The sequence below is a fragment of the Periplaneta americana genome, chromosome 15, assembly GCF_040183065.1.
Source record: "Periplaneta americana isolate PAMFEO1 chromosome 15, P.americana_PAMFEO1_priV1, whole genome shotgun sequence".
Lineage (NCBI taxonomy): Eukaryota > Metazoa > Arthropoda > Insecta > Blattodea > Blattidae > Periplaneta > Periplaneta americana.
In genome coordinates this window covers 146,005,379-146,021,200 of record NC_091131.1, presented here as the reverse complement: position 1 = coordinate 146,021,200, position 15,822 = coordinate 146,005,379, and the positions used below count along the sequence as shown (strand labels likewise).

The following is a 15,822-nucleotide window of genomic DNA, read 5'->3' as shown; positions in this document are numbered from 1 at the left end:
GTATAGGACATTAGTCTGTGTTTGATAGAAACAGAAGAAAAAAATATCTTATATATTCATATTTATACGTGAAAATACTGTTAACAGCACTACCGAGTTAACAGTCATTGTGACTCAGTGAAACATACATCTGCATATATATATATATATATATATATATATATATATATATATATATATATATATATACAGTATATGTCTGTGGATCATGTTATGTTGAAATGTACAAAAGCTCTGTTATTAAAGCAAAATAAACAATTCCTAAATTCACTGGCGAATATGCCCCAAGCACTAATGGAAAAAAGTAATGGTTTGTCAAGCATGCAGCAAACATCTAAGTGCAATTTTTATGCGTAACTTAAGTTTTGTATACATTGCACAATCTTCAATAAAAGATGCCCCTTTCCTAGTAGGCAGGCAACACATTCAGACCAACTTGTTATGAAGAAGATTACAAGGAAGCAATGACTTCGAAAACTTTTGCATCAAAGCTAACCCCGAGTACATGAGCTCTGGAAAGACATGTGCAAGGACTTGATTTCAAAAAATGCATTTCGGAATTTCTTTGAAAAATACTGCGAAAAAAAAATTTCAGAGGAACCAACATTAAATACACACTTCATTCAAAAATAAGTTGTAAGTTATTTCATCAAGATAACCTCCCCCCCCCCAAAAAAAAATATATATACATATATATGGTGGGAGTGAAATAACCCTGCAGATTTTTAGAGTGAATAGCTCATGTTGCATGTAACAAAAAACTGTAATACCAGATTGGTGGAGAGTTCACAGTTTTCTCAGAAAAAAATGTTTTTTCCTAAATGTTTAACACCCTCTTATTTGGTAACTATTGCGAATTGGATTGTAATTCTTGTCCATACTGATAGAAAATCTAATAAAGAATCATTTATCCCTCTGTCCTATTTCAATAATGTGGGCGCTTTTCGTGTAAATTTAATTAAAAAACCACTGATCGATGCATCGCAACATTGTAGCTAGAGAAGGGAGCATAATATAGGTTTTCTATTCATTCAGCATACCCTATCGTCCCTTTCAATCTGCAAGGTTATTTCACTTCCACCTGTTCAAGACGGAAGTGACATGGTCCTAATTTTTTTTCCGTTGTGGACAGGTTTCCGTATTATTCAGGTGTGACATTAATATGGAATATTTTGTCATTCATTTACATGAAAAACAAAATGGCATACCGCAACTGTAAGAAGTACAAAATATTCCATTTAACACTCATCACATTAAATCAGCTTTGTGTCACTTATTCCGTTGGTGAATCATCTTGATTAAAATCTCATTTTCTGTATAAATATTATCGTAACTCCCTCATTAGTCATTAAACATTACTAAAGTTTACTAATCTCATTCTATTTAATATCTAATACTGTGTGCAGAAATACTGTACTGCATATCACTGCACATTATTAATTAATTGGACTAGGAGCCATCTATTAGAAGCCTTGAATTCTGGTTTATTTAATTTCTTTCCCAGTTCAATAGCTTGCTTTACAGAACAGATCCAGAAATTGGCTTGTTCTTTGAAAGGTCATGAAGAACCCACTCTCACAACAGTTCATTTATTTCCACATAAACAGTTGCTTTCTGGTTCCTATTGTGTCACCAATATTGGCACACCTGAGTTTTCCACAACTCTACTTCAATGTTATTTCACATAGACTTTGTTTCTAATTTTCCTTTATCTCGATAACTTTTACTTCTTCACTTAATGTTAATGCCACATTTTATGCAACTTTTTTTTTTACTTGGAAATCACTACACTTGCGCTCTGTTTAGCTACGACAGTATACGGGTGTGAAGTGTTGAAAATCTTTGAAGGGACTCATCTGCCTAGTCAACAGAGTAATAAAATTTATCACTGACAGGCCAACACACCCTCATATTATACCCTCTAGAATTTTACAAAGAAAAATTGTTTTTATCTTAGTGACCTACATATTTCGTATAATCCTTGAAATTACTCGCTGTTTCAAAATATAGTTACAAAATATAGTGTGTCCAAAATATTGTTTCCGTTCTGAACAGTAGCAGATAGTTTCCGTTTCCGCGTTGGACAGTTTCCGTTTTATTCAGGAAAAATTACACATAATACATACAAATTTCGCCGGGACCAATAAATTGTTCCGAAATAGACAGGATTCCGGATTATTCAGGTTCCGATTTGAATAGGTTTCACTGTATATACATTCAATACACTTAACATGACAATACATGCATATTTAAATCTTAACTCTAGAGACCACACTCTTCCAATAAGTACCATAATGGCAAAAATCTAATAGAAAATACTCAACATTAAAACTAAACCATGGCTCCAGAGCAATAGTTACAGTCGATAGCATTAAGGTAAGAAGTAAAAAATGCGTTCATTTCTTCAAGATCCAATTTAACTGTGTTGGGTTGGGCCTAAAAAATTGTCTGGCAGCAATAAAAAGAAGGAAGCCGTGGAGGCTACTGAATTGTTACATCAGCTAGAAAAATTTGACACCTTATTTTATTTGGTATTTTTAAACGATATTTTTGCTCTTGCAAATTCATTATTGGAAGCACCTCAGTCTCCAAAAATGGATATTAGTAAATGTTCGTCCTTCATTAAGGCAATGATATAAAACTTTTCAAAGCTCTGAAACGAAGAAAAATTCGACAATCATGTCAAGCAATACACTTTGTAATCTAGCAATTCTATCCATTGAGAGGGAGAAAAGTTGGGATTTGTTGAAGGATCCACCATCAGCGATCGACAGATTCATTGCTAGGAAATCTCAACAGCTCCAGTTCACCTTATGAAGCGTTTGTATAGATATGCCTTGCATGATTGTTTATCATAATTTTGCATGTTATTAAATGAGACTTCCGAGAATGAGTTTCAAGAGAGTTGAAGGCAGCGGCATTGTCAGGAGATGGGTCAGGTACTTTCTAAAGCCTGCATATCTGACCCACCCAAAATAATTAGTCTGGCTACGCCACTGCTTGTGACCAGAATATTGTACGAAATGGAAATATAAAAATTGAAAATTATCCTCTGAAGAGGTGGAAAAATTCAAATATCTTGGAGCAACAGTAACAAATATAAATGACACTCGGGAGGAAATTAAATGCAGAATAAATATAGGAAATACCTCTCATTATTCGGTTGAGAAGCTTCTGTCTGCTCTCAAAAAAACTGACAGAACTTATAAAACACTTATATTACCAATTATTCTGTATGGTTGTAAAACTTGGACTATCACTTTGAGAGAGGAACAGAGATTAAGGGTGTTTGAGAATAAGGTGCTTAGGAAAATATTTGGGACAAAGAAGGATGAAGTTACAGGAGAATGGAAAAAGTTATACAACACAGAACTACACACATTGTATTTTTCACCTGACATAATTAGGAACATTAAATCCAGACATTACAATGGATTTGAGGGAGGTGGGATATGATGGTAGAGACTGGATTAATCTCGCTCAGGATAGGGACCGATGGTGGGCTTATGTGAGGGCAGCAATGAACCTCCGGGTTCCTTAAAAGCCAGTAAGTAAGTAAGTAAGTAAGTAAGTAAGTAAATCCAGACATTTGAGATGAGTAGGGCATGTAGCATGTACAGGCGAATCCAGGAATGTATATAGAGTGTTAGTTGGGAGGCCAGAGAGGATCTTTGGGAAGGCCGAGACATAGATGGGAGGATAATATTAAAATGGATTTGAGAGAGGTGGGATATGATTATAGAGATTGAATTAATCTTGCTCAGGATAGGGCAACAATGAACCTCTGGGTTCCTTAAATGCCACAAGTAAAATAAAAATTATAAATTATGATTTATTTAACGACGCTCACAACTGCCGAGGTTATTTCAGCATCACTGGTGTGCCAGAATTTTGTCCCACAGGAGTTCTTTTACATGCCACTAAATCTAGGGACATGAGCCTGTCACATTTAAGCACACTTAATGCCATCGACCTAGCCAGGATCGAACCCGCTACCTCAGGCACAGAAGGCCAGCATTATACGAACTGTGCTACTCAGGGTGACACCGTAAGTAAGTAAACCTGCCACAAAATGTCATCCTTACTGCTATCCATGTTCTTAGAAACATAGCACTTTTTGAAACGCTTCACAATTGACTCACAGCCATCCATGGTGTAAATATGTAATGGATCAGTAAGTGTCCACTTCGTTTTTTCCAATTTGCTATTGGCTACTGGTTTCAGAGCACGGTCCGTTTAAGCAATAGTCTTCAACCATTCTAAACACCCTGGTGTTCTATTTCAAGCACAAAATGGTTGCATGACTGAGGAATTTATGGTTGACTGCTTTAGGTTTGTTGTAAATAAACCCTTTAAGGATAACATGCGCAGAGTATATGGTCAGTTAGTATAGTCTCCACGTCCTATAAAGTAGACTTCTTTTATCAACAGTAATCTCACTAGACGTTTTGATTTATCTAGAGAAAATCAAAACTCTAGTGGGATTTAATTGACTATTACACGATCAGAAGAAAGTATATAAAGATTAGAAGTAACGAAGTACTCCAATACAATAAAATATTAATTGACTTACGAAAATACAACTGTCTTCAAATGTATTATTGTACCATCTCAACATTACAAATATTACGCTAGATGCATGCTAGATGGCAGTAGTGAGCAATGCCTTCTCGTCGAGAAGTTCTCGATCTATTATACACGATGGCAATGTTACTAGTCAAGAAGGCTTTGTTGATTCAGTTTCATTTTTATTAAAATGCAACATTCCACTTCAATTATCCGAATCCCAGTAATCAACGTCACTTGACAGATGATTTTCAATAAATCTTAATATTAAACAATCTCTGATACGTGACTATCCATAATATCATATGGCAGAAGCTATAACATAACCTAAATAATATACACAAGTGTTAGAAAAGCTTTAATTAACGACGATGACATAAAAAATAAACATGAATAATTTTAAAAGGAATAATTATTGAATGTACAATTTTCAAATTTGAATGTGGTTGGTGGTTCAATTGATGTTATATTGGACGTGTGCGTAATAGAAGTGGAACTCGTTGATTTAGGCCTACATGGTGTATTCAACTTATTCAGGGTTTCCGAATGGTGCTCTTCATTTATTTGCAAATCGGATTTCAGAAGATGCACAGGTATGATAAGTGGTTTTTATTAATTCATGTTCTTGAATGCCAATGCGAGTCATATTTGAAACTGCTGTGCATCGACTGGAGTGGTTTGTAATTTTATATATATATATTTTTTTTTTATGTCCAGAGCAGCGCAGTTTCAAATGTTGGCAAACAAAGATACAAATGCTAGGGACGCGATAAAATTAAACAAATGCTAGGGACGCGATAAAATTGTGCGATAAGCGGCCATGATTGGTTGAAATACGTCCTTTCGTACCGTTTTATTGGTCAAAAGTAGTATGACGTAGTAAGAGTGTAATAGTCACTGAAAAATGCTAGGCTGCGATTACAATATTATAAGAATGGTTTTCACACAGCTGTTTCTATGCAAAAACATCGTAATAGATTTGGACCCATATTGTAATCATCATTACCAATATCATTTTACTTTTGAAGGAATGAATGGTGACTGCTGTTCATTGTCATACCTGCACTACAGTGCCATCACTGTCTCTAACTGTCATGTCGTAATGAACTACTAAACCTTCCAAATGTTTAACTAAGCATCTTTGGAGATATCCACTCCTACTGGTTTTCACAGCTGTATCAATTAAACCCTGAAAATAAGAAATGATTGTGTTTAAATACATACATGAAAACAAGTATCAGTATTTTCATGAATACTGTGAAATATTGTGGTTAAATACATACATGAAAATAAGTACAGTGAAACCTCTCATTTACGGATATCAAAGGGACGTAACAATCTGTCCGCATCTGGGAGGTGTCCTTTATTGGGAGGGAGGCTTCCCAATCGAACAGTAAATTCATAATATGCATTATATATCCCTCCACGCCTTAAATGAAATGTATTACTGAAGTTTAATTCTAAATACGGTCTACTGTACTGCAGTAAATTCTTTGCAACTTTGAACTACAGTAGATAAGACCGCAAAAGGAAAATACAGTACTGTACTATGCAATTTTATTCTAGGTCTACAGTTATGCAGTACTGTAATTTACAGTTTTCAACTTAACCTTTACGTTCAGGTGCCACGTCTCTTGAAACAGAACAACTGATTGAAGTGAAGAGAATAATCCTACTAACCCTATCATGTGTTGAATACAATTTCACGATCGCGGAAGTCTTGGACCCATCAGACAGGTTAAATTTAATGACTTTGTTTATCCACCCGCTTCCAGCTAAGAAGGGGTAGCCGGCTGGGCTAGTGGTAGCCTATGAGACCCTTATTGTCTTCTTTCACGTTAAGGAATTTCTGTGCAGTTCTCAAAACTACATTTTCCATTTTTGTAACACATTAGGTCTTCAAATCCAAGTTCTGTCTGCAGTCAGGAGGTAAAGCAAGTTTTTGGGACTGTGAAACAGCTGTCCGTGTCTGTGTCTGAGAGTGTCCGTAAACGAGAGTTTAATTTATCATTATTTCTATATTATTTCAGTTGGGACATAAAAATCTGTCCGTATTTGAGAAGTGTCCATATCTTGGGGGTGTCTGTAAGGAGAGGATTCACTGTATCAGTATTCTCATGAATACTGTGAAATATTGTGGTTAAATACATACATGAAAACAAGTATCAGTATTCTTATGAATACTGTGAAATATTGTGGTTAAATACATGAATGAAAACAAGTATCAGTATTCTCATGAATACTGTGAAATATTGTGGTTAAATACATGAATGAAAACAAGTATCAGTATTCTCATGAATACTGTGAAATATTGTAGTTAAATACATACATGAAAACAAGTATCAGTATTCTTATGAATACTGTGAAATATTGTGGTTAAATACATGAATGAAAACAAGTAACAGTATTCTTATGATTACTGTGAAATATTGTAGTTAGATACATACATGAAAACAAGTATCAGTATTCTTATGAATACTGTGAAATATTGTGGTTAAATACATGAATGAAAACAAGTATCAGTATTCTTATGAATACTGTGAAATATTGTGGTTAAATACATACATGAAAACAAGTATCAGTATTCTTATGAATACTGTGAAATATTGTGGTTAAATACATACATGAAAACAAGTATCAGTATTCTTATGAATACTGTGAAATATTGTAGTTAAATACATACATGAAAACAAGTATCAGTATTCTCATGAATACTGTGAAATATTGTAGTTAAATACATACATGAAAAGTATCAGTATTCTTATGAATACCGTGAAATTGAAAACAAGTATCAGTAAAACAAGTATCAGTATTCTTATGAATACTGTGAAATTGAAAACAATTATCAGTATTCTTATGAATACTGTGAAATATTGTAGTTAAATACATACGTGAAAACAAGTATCAGTATTCTTATGAATACTGTGAAATATTGTGGTTAAATACATGAATGAAAACAAGTATCAGTATTCTTATGAATACTGTGAAATTGAAAACAAGTATCAATATTCTTATGAATACTGTGAAATATTGTGGTTAAATACATACATGAAAACAAGTATCATTACTCTTTGTCCCTTGTGGCAGCTCATGAATAGCGAGATTTCTAAATTCTGTAACGGTTCTTTCAAACTGCTCTAATTTCTGTTGTAGCCATGACAGATCAGTGATTCTTTTTTTTTAAACTGCTGAATTTAAGTTAGTGCATGGCCTGTAGTAAAATGTAAGGAATGACGTTTGAGCCTACCTGGGGCCTCTTTAAATCTGCAGTGTTGCACTAAAATGCTTATTTCTCGAAAACCATGTATCAGTTTTACATAAAATAAACACATTCTTAACCTAAAAACCTAAAGAATTAAAGTACAAAATGAAGTCAAATTTAAAAGTGACAAAATTGATCATACCAGTCATACCTGAACTGTTGAAAAAGGCGTAAAATGAATAAGAAAAAAATGTGTCACGTTTATAATACCAATTTTTTTATCCGTACCTCTCTTCCAGCCATACAATGGAAAAAAAATTCCTGTGGCTTGATACCAGTCATGAACCTGCCATCCACAAATCCTCCGGCCCTTGGCGACGTGTCGTAGCGAGGAAAGCTTGGGAGTGCCTTGCCTGACGCCATGTGCGGAGGCCTCTTGCCTTCCAGTTCAATCTGACCCAGCAGGCAGGAGATCTGCATAGCATTCACAGCTGAACCCTTGGCACCAGTCTGAATCATAAGCTGCAAGTTATTGCGGGGAAATCTCTTCAAAAGCCCCCCTGGAATGCACGCCCTATAGCCAGAACAGATTAAATGATGTTAGCACATTTTAAACTTTTTTTTAACCTGTATTTAATTTCAAATTGTAATTTCATTAACATACAATAGTTACATGCTGCATATCAGTGCGGTGTGCGGTGTCTGCTTCCTTAGGGTAGGCTTTTCCTTTAGAGAGATAACTCAATGTCACTACTACGACAATATTTTATAATCCAGCTTTAGAAGTATATTATGTATTACTTACTGACTTTTAAGGAACCTGGAGGTTCATTGCCACCCTCACATAAGCCCGCCATTGGTCTCTATCTTGAGCAAGATTAATCCATTCTCTATCATCATATCCCACCTCCCTCAAATCCATTTTAATATTATCTTCCCATCTACGTCTCGGCCTCCCTAAAGGTCTTTTTCCCTCCGGCCTCCCAACTAACACTCTATATGCATTTCTGGATTCGCCCATACGTGCTACATGCCCTGCCCATCTCAAAAGTCTGGATTTAATGTTCCTAATTATGTCAGGTGAAGAATACAATGAGTGCAGTTCTGTGTTGTGTAACTTCCTCCATTCTCCTGTAACTTCATCCCTCTTAGCCCCAAATGTTTTCCTAAGCACCTTATTCTCAAACACCCTCAACCTATATTCCTCTCTCAAAGTGAGAGTCCAAGTTTCACAACCATAAAGAACAACCGGTAATATAACTGTTTTATAAATTTTAACTTTCAAATTTTTTGTCAGCAGACTGGATGATAAAAGCTTCTCAACCGAATAATAACAGACATTTCCCATATTTATTCTGTGTTTAATTTCCTCCCGAATATCATTTATATTTGTTATTGTTGCTCCAAAATATTTGAACTTCTCCACCTCTTCAAAAGATAAATTTCCAATTTTTATATTTCCATTTCGTACAATATTCTCGTCACGAGACATAATCATATACTTTGTCTTTTCGGGATTTACTTCCAAACCTATCTCTTTACTTGCTTCCAGTAAAATTCCCGTGTTTTCCCTAATCGTTTGTGGATTTTCTCGTAACATATTCAAGTCATCCGCATAGACAAGCAGCTGATGTAACCCGTTCAATTCCAAACTCTCTCTGTTATCCTGGACTTTCCTAATGTCACACTCTAGACCATATTATGTATTATGTTCATTAAATTATTCTAGCAGATTTCGACAATGAGCACAAAACTAATCAAGAAATAACACAACATTTTAAAGAATTGTATATTGTTTACTTGAAGAAAAACTCCATTCTTTCCTTTTGCTTCATAAGCTCATTGATACAGTCACTGTAAAATGTTGCAGAATTTTAAGTGCTTGTAGCTTCTTCTTCTTCTCTACTGACATCAAGGCTAGGTTGTTCAATCTTTCTTACTCTTGAGTCGATCGTTCAAGTGATTTCATTCGACTGATGCTAATGTGTTGGTTATGAACAAAACAAATGATGTCAACTCATACAGTTCAGACTGCTGTGTGTAGTCGCTTAAATTTCAGTTCATGAGGATATTTACCACGAATAATTTTTTCATATTGATTTATATTAAAATATTGAAAATATGCCACCTATTTTTTATGTTTTAATTTCACATCCACGATTCTGACATAGGCTTTCCCACAGTTACAATTTCGCTTTTTCATTGAAAGAACGGCAATCAAATGACTTTTTCAGGATTTATTCTATTGTGTACTTATTTTAAGTCATTATATGACACTCACCCTTCAATTTACACTTTTGCATCAATAATGAAACATTATTCACTTCTATTTTTACATACCAATACTCTTGGAATTAGAAATCACTGCCAAAGCACATCTGCTTAGTGCCTACTGGACCGACATAACAAACCAAATGGTTGCATACAGAGAGTAAGCAAGCCAACGAGGCAAGATAGAAGACAAGAGAAAACGAGTTGCGGCATACATGATCATGGTTCTGATAGCTGACCATACAGTAGAGCTCGTTGCATTGCCTGCAAGACAGCACAAAGTTAGACTAGCTTTGAAAGAAAAAGTAATTTATGTAAAAAAAAAATGGATATTTATTAGCTTCTGAAGCTAGTAATATCTTTAAATAGAATTTATTGTTAATATTAATAAAGCCAGGTTAGGTGCAGCATACATAGCCTATCCTGAATGAACGCCATTGCTGTATGATTTTTCTGCTGTGTCTTATTCTGTCTGTTAAAGTATCTTGTATCAGGCAAGATATGAAGACATTTTAGACAAACTAAAGTTGCATTAACAATTTGTATATAATTAACATATCAACTATAATGGTCAATCACAGAATACGTATATGTCAGCACAATTTCAAAACAAATTTTATAATACAAGCCCACTGGAAGAAGTTATAAAAATGGAACAGAGCTATACACATTACTAGGCATCTATATGACAGATACTGTAAAATACCTCGTAACCAGCACCCAAATATCCGGCAATACCAAAACAATGGCACTTTTGGCAGGGCAAAAAAAAGTTCAAATCTGTCACATTACTACAGTCTGGACTGTCAGTGTTGCCACATTAGGAAGTTCGCACAAACTTTCGTTTTCAGTGAATATTCAAACATAAAATTTGTTTATTATGTGTTTTGTGTATTGTGTGATGTGTTTTAACAAAAAAAATCTACACAGTTTTTATGTTTATGTAATTATGTTTGGGCTGTCAGTGTTGCCACATTAGGAAGTTCACACGAACTTTTGTTTTCAGTAAATATTCGAATCTGAAATTAGTATATTATTTGTGTTGTGTGATGTGTTATAAAGAAAATCCACACAGCTTTTATGTTTATTAATTATGTTCAGGCCATCAGTGTTGCCACATTAGGAAGTTCGCATGAACTTTCGTTTTTAGTGAATATTCGAACCTAAAATTTGTTTATTATATGTGCTGTGTGATGTGTTTTAATAAAGAAAATCTACACAGTTTTTATGTTTATTTAATTATGTTTGGGCTGTCAGTGTTGCCACATTAGGAAGTTCGCATGAACTTTCATATTCAAACCTAAAATTAGTGTATTATTTGTGTTGTGTCATGTGTTTTAATAAGGAAACTCCACACAGTTTCTATGATTATTCAGTTATGAGCAAGTGATAGAGAAATAAGCTTCACATGGCTCCAGTTTCAACATTTGGCACCATGAAATACGTACATATTGGTATTTATTCAATTATCCAGCAAAATCTTGTATCCGGAACTAGCCTGGTGCTGGATATGAGGGATTCTGCTGGAAAGGTCATGGTAAAATGATGAATTGGTAGGATGGCAGTCTAAATGGGAATAAAGCAACTCCACCCCAACTGTAATCCTTGCCCAAATCTCCTTCTTCGATATAGGCATAAGCCTGCTTTTCTTTCCAACTTATATACATAATGTATATATTGATAATAATACAAAGCTTTCTAATATATTCTCTTTGGTCATCCTTGTTCCCTTTTCCTTCCTAGCATCTTTTCCCCTTTTTCTGAGGAGGGCATGAAGGCTTGCACCTCAACCTGAGGCATATTGTGCCACTCATTATGGAAGTCGTCAGAAGTACACTGCTGTGAGTATCGCGATTCACTGTTTGGAGCCATGAATTTAGCTACAACCCCCACTCTGATGGACTCAGAAACTTCTGTCCCTTTGTGACTTCAGTAGTTTCCTTTGCTAGATGTTATCTGTATGCAAATAATGGTACTACCACAGTCTAGTATATACAGTCACGAAGCTTGAGTTGTTGAGGGTACTAGGAACAAAAGACTGTGCCAGTACAATTTCGCATTGTCTGTGATGAGGTGATAGTAGCGATCCCAGTGGTTAGCAACTATCTGTGGATGGATATTCCCTACGTATCAAGCTTCGTGACTGTATATACTAGACTGTGGTACTACCTCCCTGCTGCATCCTATATATTGACCTAAAGATCATGTTACTGTAGGTATCGTGATTCACCATTTGGTGCCATCTATCGATTCAGTCGCACATCACTCATGTCCAACAGTCTGTTATGAAAGCCTCTCCATCCCCCTGGGACTTATGCAGCTCCCTCATCTGTGTGGAAATAAAAGCACTACATCTGCTGCACCTTCGATCAGCCTGAAACTACTGAAAGGTGATAGACCATTCACAGATATGACAATAGTCACTATGTAGTGTAGTCTTATAATGGTTGTAAAAATCTCATTTGAGTGGAATTTTATACTTTGTATTCAGTATGTAAGTCTGACTGCGTACAGTCATGAGTAATGTTACGCAGAATATAATGTGTGAAGTAATGGGAATCATTCATCTGATGATACTGCAATCATTATGCGTAATGTTCGAGATGATTCATCACCTGTTAGTTTTTCCTATGAATACAAAGGCATTCATAATACAGTACATTCAAACATCTATGAATGCGAACCTTATTTATGAACCATCTCTAGAATATCAAAACAATTTATTTCCATGATTATTCCAAAAGTGTATTAGGCAATTAATGAAGTTTTAACTTTTTCTAATCACTATTATTTGTAATAATGTATGCATCTAATTCTCTTGACTTCGCAATAAAGTTGTGCTTTTCAATATTTTGAGTCTATGAGTGTTACAGATGTCTATATGGTACATATCCATCTCTGTTTCCTGATGGCACAGAAGACCATGGTGCAAATTGATAGGGAGGATGCCAGGGATTGTCCCTTCTGGAGAATTTGGTGTCTGTTGCTGAAATGACAATAATTTATCCCTGCCAGGGACAGCATTTATCTCCTTTAGGTGCCTAATTTATAGTTCCTTAGACAATAAGATATATAAACAATTATTAGATGATTTATTGCAATGTTTTGAATTAAGATGTACATCTTCAGAACCTACTCGAATTTTTGTAAATAAGAACGGTCATATGTCATCGTCTAAGATTGATTATATAATTACTAACGCTTTTGATAGCTCTTACACAAGTTGTTCAACCTAATCTTGGTGACCATCTGGCTTTAATTTATAATATCAATCTAGCTAGTCAAATGATTCCTGTCGAATCGGAAGTAAAAAGTTTTAGGAAAATAACAAATGATGGTTTAACTGGTCTAAGGTCTACTGTTGATGCTTTAGATTTTGATACGATGTATGAATTGAATATTAATGCAGACAACTTGTTTACTAAATTAATGAATATGATTACTGGTGCTATTGATATAAATTTACCTATGTTGACTGAAACTTATACAAAAAACAAATACCAAAAAGTATAACCATTGGATTACTCCTGAGGTTTTAAAATTGAATGATGAAATTAGGAATATACTTTTGTTAACAAACAATTTCCATAACAATCTTGATTTACTTCAATTATATAGAAACAAAAAGAAGGCTTACAAGAAATTAATCTTTAGTGAAAAAAGTAAATACTTTGATCAACTTATTTGTAATTCTTCTAACAAACCAAAACAAATTTGGAAACTGGTAAATAGTAAATTAAACAGAAAGAAGCCTGTAGAATGTATTACTATTGTACATAATAATGACAGGGTATCAAATAAGACTGATGTTGCCAATGCATTTTGATTGTATTTTTCAACCAATGTGGAGGATGCACTGAATGAATATTTTGGTCCAAGCAAATCTACGTTATGCACCAAATCTTTAGGAATTAATAATAGTTTTGTTTTCTATGATACTGATGCTAATGAGATTGTTAAAACAATTCAATCGTTAAAAAATACTAATAGCACTGGTATTGACGATAGTTCCTTGAAACTATTAAGAGTGATCAGTGACATTATTGCATCTCCTCTAGCCTTCGTATTTAACCATTGCATTAATAATGGAGTTTTTCCATCCTTATTAAAAACTGCTCTTGTTAAACCAGTTCATAAGAAAGGTGATTCTACTGATGTAAGAAACTATAGACCTATACCATTGTTAAGCACGATTTATAAAATATTTGAACGGTTAATATATAATAGAATGTTACAATTTTTATTAAAATTTAATTTAATTACTCCTGATCTACATGGTTTTCTCCCTGGTAAATCAACAGAAACTGCTCTTTACGAATTTAATAACTATATTTATGAAAACCTTGGTGAAGGTAAACATGTAGCTAAGGCATTTGATAATTTGGACTTCAATTATATATGATTAAATTAAAAGCCTTAGGTTTTAGAGGTACATTTTTAGCATTTTTAAAATCATACTTGTCTGATTGAAAAATATGTGTAAATATTAATGGTATTCTTTCTAATGAGTTTTATATAAATATGGGAGTCCCTCAGGGTTCTGTACTTGGACCTCTTATATTTTTACTTTACGTAAATGATTTGACTAATTATATAAAGGAAGGTAAAGTTTTATTATACGCAAACGATACTTCTATTACTGTTTATTCGGAGTCTTGTAATGATTTGATAAGTAAAGTTGGCTATATCTCAGTTCAAAACGTGGTGTGATTATAACAAATTAATTGTTAATATTAATAAGACTGTATGTTTAAAATTTGTTAATAGACCCATGAATATAAATTTTCCATGTCAGTTGGGGGATATATCGACCCGAAGCCAACACAGTACTAAATTTCTTGGCATAATTATGGATAATCTATTGACTTGGAATGAGCATTCTGATTTTATTGCTAAAAACCTTGTTCTGCTAATTTTGCTGTATTGCAACTGAGAGCTATACTAAACACCAAAATATTGATTTCAATTTACTATTCACTTGCTTGACAAGCATACTGAAGTATGCGGTATTGGTCTTCTTTAGGTTTTATTATGATACTCTCTCTGATCGAAGAACGAAGATATTTCTTAATGAAGATTCTCCACGAGCATCAGCTATTTTAAATCAATAATATAATTAAGCAATTGCGATCGTCTTCTTTTCTTTTCTAGCAGTAATACCAATTGTATTCCACTATGGTTTAACTTAACCGAGACTCTGTAATACAGCACGTAGAGTTAAACTCACGGTTAGGTTTAACATAATCTTTATATTAACCATATTTACAAAACCGGGCCTTAAACAATCATCCCTATCAAAGGAGGTAAGCACAATAACACTCAGGCTGAGATGCAAGCCATCAGACACTCCTCTGTGACAAAAAAATACAATGAAAATGGCTGTATTACAGATTATTAAAATTTAATTATATGCGAATTTGGCCTTCACTCATTAAAAACATTTACTATTTACAGTATTTTCAGCATATTTATTACAGCCAATTTGATGGGACAAAAGCACAACGATGTTACAATGGCCTTCATGTTTCAAGCCATACTCTCCCATCAGATTTTCACTGTACTTGTTCCTCTAAGATATCCAGATACTCCAGCACCTCTCGCTCAGACTTGTTCTTCGAGTCCTATTACTAATAACTTGTTCCATCCCTTTTCCATTTACCTCGTGTTTGCTTATTTGTTCTTCAGATACTGGTACGAATTTTTTTTCACCTAATCATATTTGTTAATTTGTTATGCACACAGTCACTGGTGTTTATGTCAGTGGCAACTATAATGACAGCAAT

The 15,822-nt window shown here is 34.2% G+C and overlaps 1 pseudogene; it reads right to left on the bottom strand.

Moving 5' to 3' along the window:
* Positions 1 to 15,822, bottom strand: part of LOC138715746 (DNA-directed RNA polymerase I subunit RPA1-like) — a 148,165-nt pseudogene that overhangs the window by 66,631 nt on the left and 65,712 nt on the right.